Here is a 6,502-nt window from a genome sequence, read left to right as displayed (position 1 = left end):
CCCGTTTTCTCACTGTTTCAACAGGAGACACAGATTTAGTGCAAACAAAGGGTGGGAAGCTGACTGTGGCTTGCTTACTTGCTTCCTTGATGGTAGAATTCAGAGAAACAGGCCCATTGGGGTAACTTGTTCCAGAATTTGTTTAGGGCAAAGAATGCATGAGAGTTTCCCATGGATCAACAGAAAGAGAGTGACAGAGAGGAAGGACGAGGTTAGCTTTGATCTTCCCTGAATGATGTCTAGAGACATGATCTAACAGTAGAAGAAAGAAGTTGAAGGTATACCTTGTGTGTCTAGGGGCTGACCATAGACAATCAATCAGAAAAGATGCTCTTTACCATAGAATCTTAGGGTAAGTGATCTCCAGCAATTGACTTGTCTCTAAAGAATTTTTCTTTTAATTAAAGTTTTTATTGTGAATTGACTGATAGTTTACATGGGAGAACATCGGTTGTACACTCATCGGTATTTCATTTCATTGCAATGATTACAGTCTCCTCCGTGCATCATCATTAAACAGCATTTGCTTCTATTCCCTGTTTTGTGTGTGGGGGTGTGTGTGTGGATGTACACAAAAACACTTAAGAATATAAAATAATTTAAATAACCAAAGGGTGCATTCTGCAAGCCTGCCTCCTGGCCACCAGCACACAACCTTTCTCTTTCCACGAGTCTATGGAGTACTCAGCTGCTCTATCTCTCAATGTCATCATCACTGCCTCCATCTCTGGTGTTGCTGCTTCTCTGGATAGGGTCCCACATTCCACTCATGCTCTTCTCCTTTGATGATCCTAGGGTCCTCTGTTCCTGGAATGTAAGATTAACTACTCCTTCCCCCCATGTTGTTACAAAACTTCTACTTTTACAGTTGTGACAATAATGCAATTGTGACAGTCATGCAATTAGTCATAATAACAATTACTATTGAATCATAAGAATCTTATCCCCATCTCCTTTCACCAGATCTGTCTAGATAAGACGAAAACTATTCAGTGGGGATTCTACCTTCCCCCATGCACACACACACACACACACACACACTATTAAACTAAACTCCCTCTTGAAATCTTGTAAGCCAGTCACTTCATGCCTTATAGCCCCGCCCATTTTAGGTAGCCAATGTCTAATCTGCCCATCCCTATCAGCGCTGTATACAGAGGGCATAGGATTGATCCTTGATGTGAAGATATTATCCTTCTCAGTTGGTATATTGAGCTACTACATCCATAATTATAGGTCAAGTTCATCAAATTGTAGCAATTTATACTTGTTTCTTTTATCAAAAATTTTTTATCTTTGTCTAGTCGAGTTCTGATCATCAAGCCATCGAAGTTAGGTCCAATGGGTACTATCTGAAAATGTGGACTTTCTTGTGCATCTACCCTTACTTCATATCAGCTGGACACTTTACTCTTAGCTCTAGCCCTCTGTGGCTATGTCTCTAAAGAATCTTTAATACAACCTCAAAAGAGAGAATTTTCAACACTTGCCAAACTCAAAGAATGTCAATTCCAGTCCTCTGTGACAGTCTCTGACAAATAAAATTTCTACTGTTTCCCCATTTTCTCCCTTCACCCTCACCTTCACCTTGGAGAAGTCAGAACCCATGGATTTGCAACCTGGGAGAGAAGGGGTGAAAGCATCCAATGCAGAAATAGGAACCTGACCATATCTGTGGTTGACTGAATAGTGCCCTCCCTCTACCGCCTGCCACAGATGTTCATGGCCGCGTCCTTGAGCCTGTGACTATGTTCTGTTGCATGGCAAATGGGGCCTTTTAGGTGTGGTTAAGCTAAGAATCTTGAAATTGGGTGAATTATCTGAGTGGGTCCACTGTAATCCAAGAGCTCTCATAAGAAAAAGATAGGGTCTGGTTTGAGGGAAGATGATGCGAAAATGGGAATAGAGGTTGGGTGATATGGGCCATGAGAAAAGGAATATGAGCATCCTCTTGATGCCAAAGAAGGCAAAGACACTGAGTACCTTCTAGAGCCTACAGAAAAGAAGACAGCTTTGTTGGCAGACATCTTGATTTTAAACTAGTGAAACTCCATTCTGGGTTTCTGAACTCTAGAACTGTAAGATAATAAATTTGTGTTAATGGAAAATATTTATTATGAAATGCAATGGAAAGTTTCTACAGTTACATGGATGTGGTCACTTTAATGATCAGACTTTAAATTGGGGAACTAAGTGACCAGAAAAGTCAATGTGCATACTTTAGTGTGTATCTAAAAGCAAGAAAAGAACCAACTCTGCAGAGTTGGTATAAACTGGCAACTATTTCCTGACTGCACACTGAGTTCTTACTCAGTGCTGTATTTTCCTAGTGCTGCCATAACAAAAATACAACTGGGTGACTTCAAAGAACAAGGGTTTACTGTCTCACAGTTCAGGAGGCCTGAAGTCCAAATCCAGGTGTCAGTCATTTCAATTTCTTCTGAGAGTTTTGAGACAGAAACTGTTTCATGCCTCTTTCCTAGTGTCTGGTGGCTGCTGGCAACGTACATGTTCCTTTGTTGCTTATAAATGCATCTGCCTCTGTCTTCCCATTATGTGGATATGCCTGTCTCTATTCTGTTGTTTTTATAAGATACCAATCAGAAGGGATTATGTTCAAGACCCACTCTTCCTTCATGACCTCACTAACAGTCATTCACCAGCACAGGGTTAAAGTGTCAACATATTTTTTGAGGGGATACTGTTCAATTCATAGCATTCAGTATATTATGATTAGCAGCCTCCTTCTTTTGAAAGACCTCTAAGTTTTGGAGATGAGACCACTTAGTTTCCACTTACGGTCTCAACTACATTCTAGTCCCTGGAATGGAAGGACCCTGTGCCCTTACAGAATTCAGCAGCTCAAGAGCCATTCATCCTATTGCTGAATCTTGTACCTTGTACCTTGGCTTAATAGCCAATAATCTGTACCTTTACTTGTGACTAAGTCCCAGCTTACTTTCCAACTCTGAATTTAGTTCTTTATGTGCCCCTTCACATCTTCCAGCTAGTCTTCCTGGAACTATGCTTCAGTCCACTGGCTGGACTCTTACCACCTATTTCCTGTCCACCTGCTAGCCAGTTTTTTCTTTTGCTTGTTTGCAGGCTTCCTGAGGCTGCGCAGAGCGACACGACGTCTTTCTGGCTCACTGATGTGAAACTCCTGCCCGAGCTTCTCCCAGTCTCTGGTTCCATGTCCCACACTATTGCTGAAATGAGTCTACTGATGAGCTCATTGCATGCTACTGAGAAAATTCCCCAATTCTTGTACCATGCCAATGAATTTACTTCATATCCTGGCCCAGGAACCCCAAATGAACAATTCTAGACACCTTATGTCTGCTATTTTTTGGTTAAGACCATGAAGGAATATATTTCCCTATTTTAAAAGAATATATTTATTCAGTTAATTCTCTGATCTATGTGTTTTGGAGTAACAAGCAAATCCTTGAGAGAATTCTGTTAAGAAGATCCATTTAGGAAAAAAAAAGACAATTTAAAATATTTTTTAAATTTCTATTTCTCCATTAATTGCTCTTGCATTTGTAGTGTCCTCCCACATTCCGCTGTCTTAAAGGATGGTTAGGACAGGGAGTGGTCTTCTCTGCAATCCTAACGCACTTTACCAAGCCACGTGATAAATAAGGCTCTTCCAAGCTCACAGCTGCTTGCAGGCAGCAGTATCACCTGTAGAACAGGTATACCCAGGTGGCTGTTTCACTGTGTATACTATTGGTGGAAACCTAGATTTATGATTTATTACCTACACCAACTTGATCAGCAGGAGAAGAGATAGATCAGTAATACTGGAGCACTCTTAAAACTACAGGCTATAATTGACACACTGTTACAAAGCGAACTCCCCCCATTTGTGTATTCCCTCCTTTTGCTCCCCCCAGAGTGCCATCCAACATTGCTGTTGTGGAAAAACTTCAGTGATACCTACCTGAAGCCATATAACATGCTTCTGGTTCCTTATGTTACTAGGGTATTTTTAATAAAAAGGTGTTGAGACAATGTTAGATTCTGAAGTAGCTAAGAGTAGCTTTGGCTACAAGTGTTGGGAAAATTAAAACAGTGGCTTAAAAATGATACAATTTTATTTATCTTACCTAAACCATCCAGGACTAGTACAGTGACTTCCTTAACCTCCAGAGACCCAGGCCTGGTTACATTGCCTTTCTCAATTCTTGGTTTCCATTTTATGGTTCAAGAGGCTTACTTGAGTGCTAGCCATGCAGTCCACATACCAGTCAGCACAACTGAGGAATAGAAAAAGAACACATCTTTCTTTGTAGGAACATTTTCTAGAAGTCACACAGTACACTTTTGTTTATTTCTGATTGCTTCAAATTTAATGATATGACCCTGTCTAGCTGCAAGGGAGGCTGGGAAGTATATGCTTTACTCTGAGTGGGCTTTCGCCTTCATATATTTGGAGAAGTAGAAATATGAGGCTTTCTGCCCCAGGAAAGATTTACAGTCTCGGGAAGCCTGCATAGGGTCTCTATGAACCAGAATCCATTCAATGACAGTGGGTTTGGTTTGGAGTTTATTACTGAGGAATGGTCCCTAGGTGGCAATACTAACTGAAAGATTGGTGAGTCAAACCCACACACAGTGGTGTGGAAGAAAAGCCTGTAGATCAGCTTCCATAAAAATTACACAGCTCTCTCCTTCCCCTCCCCCCAAAGAAACACCTTGTGGGACAGTTGTACTCTGTAACAAATGGGGTTGCCATAAGTCCGAATCAATTAATTAGCAATGGGAGAAAGATGATGCTTTCTGCTCCCGTAAAGATTTGCAGCCTGGGAAACCCTGTACAGCATCGCTATGAGTTGGAACCGACTCCATGGCTCATGACCACCACCACAAATACTAAGAAGAAGTCTTCTGGTATGGCCCTGCAGGAGAATGTGCTAGACTGAATGGTCAGTTTGAACTGCAAGGTCAGCGATTCAAACCCACCAGTCGCTCCTTGGAAACCCTATATAGGGTCGCTATATGTCAGAACTGGCTCAATGGCACTTAACAACAATTGCTAAGGAAGAAGGGGAGTAAGGATACTAAAGTGATATCCAACAATGTTTACCACAAGAGTCTATTTTACATTTTTGGCTGACTGTTAACTTTGGATTGCTTTTTTACATTTATCTACTTGTTTGTGAAATATGAGATTTTAAAGTTTCTTCTTATATTTTATTTTAAACCCATGAACTGAGTAGCAGTGTTGTTGTTGTTATATGCTACTGAGTCGGTTCTGACTCATGATATAGAGTATATGGGTGTGGCTGGTGGGTTTGAAACACCAACCATGGTTACTAGTCCAGTGCTTATCTTACAGCGCCACCCCAGGCCTCATATTTATAAGTAATGACAAAATGACTTTTCAGTTTTATCTACACCATAATTAACCTTTACTGTGACATCTCATCTGTAATTTAAGTAAAATCAAACTGAGTAAAATAGATTTTATATGCTTATTATGCAAAAGATTATATTAACTGCTCAGAAATATTTACTGATAAAAGAAAGTGTATTTTGCCTGAATTAAATGTATATTAGTATACAGATATGATGAATAGAAACAAACAAAAAAACATAGGAAAGCAAAAGAACAATAAAATATCAAAGAAATTGTGGCCATGGATATTCACCAGGATCTGCAATTCAATTAAGCATGTTCCAAGGTAAGCTCATTACCTTTTGTCTTCAAACCTGCTCCACTCATTTATCTCTGTTTCTTATAGTGGTACCGCCTCTAGACCACACAGGTAGGTTTTCATGCAGAATCATCCCTGTTCCCCCTCCTTGTTTTCTCTACATTCAACCAACACTGACTTATCTCTCTCAGTTCCCTCCATCTCTGTTGCCAAAATTCAAGACTGTAATTGTTAGGCGCCATCGAGCAATCCTATGTACAACAGAATGAAACACTGCCCAGTCCTGTGCCATCCTCACAGTTGTTGTTAGACTTGAGCCAATTGTTACTACCACAGTACCAATTCATCTCATGGGGGTGGGGGTTTGCTAACCCATGATTTTACCAAGCATGATGTCCTTCTCCAAAGGATGGTCCTTCCTGATAATATTCATAAAGTATTAGAAACCAAGACATCCTAGCTTTTAAGGAGCATTCTGGCTGAACTTATTGTAAGACAGATTTGCTTGGTCTTCTAGCAGTCCAAGATACTTTTAAATATTCTTCTCTAATACTATAACACAAATGCATTAATTCTTCAAAGGTCTTCCTTATCCATTGTACAACTTTCACATGCATATGAGGCCATTGAAAATTCCATGGCTTGGGACAGGGATACTTAGTCCTCAAACTGACGTCTTTGATCTTCAACACTTACAAGAAGTCTTGTGCATCAGATTTGCCTAGTGCAATACATTGTTTGATTTCTTGACTGCTGTTTCCTAGAATGTTGATGGTTGATCCAAGCAAAATAAGTATTTGACAACTTCAATCTTTTCTCTATTTATCTTGATATTATTT

Source organism: Chrysochloris asiatica, unplaced genomic scaffold (assembly GCF_000296735.1).
Source record: "Chrysochloris asiatica unplaced genomic scaffold, ChrAsi1.0 scaffold00032, whole genome shotgun sequence".
NCBI lineage: Eukaryota > Metazoa > Chordata > Mammalia > Afrosoricida > Chrysochloridae > Chrysochloris > Chrysochloris asiatica.
This window is presented reverse-complemented; position numbering follows the sequence as displayed.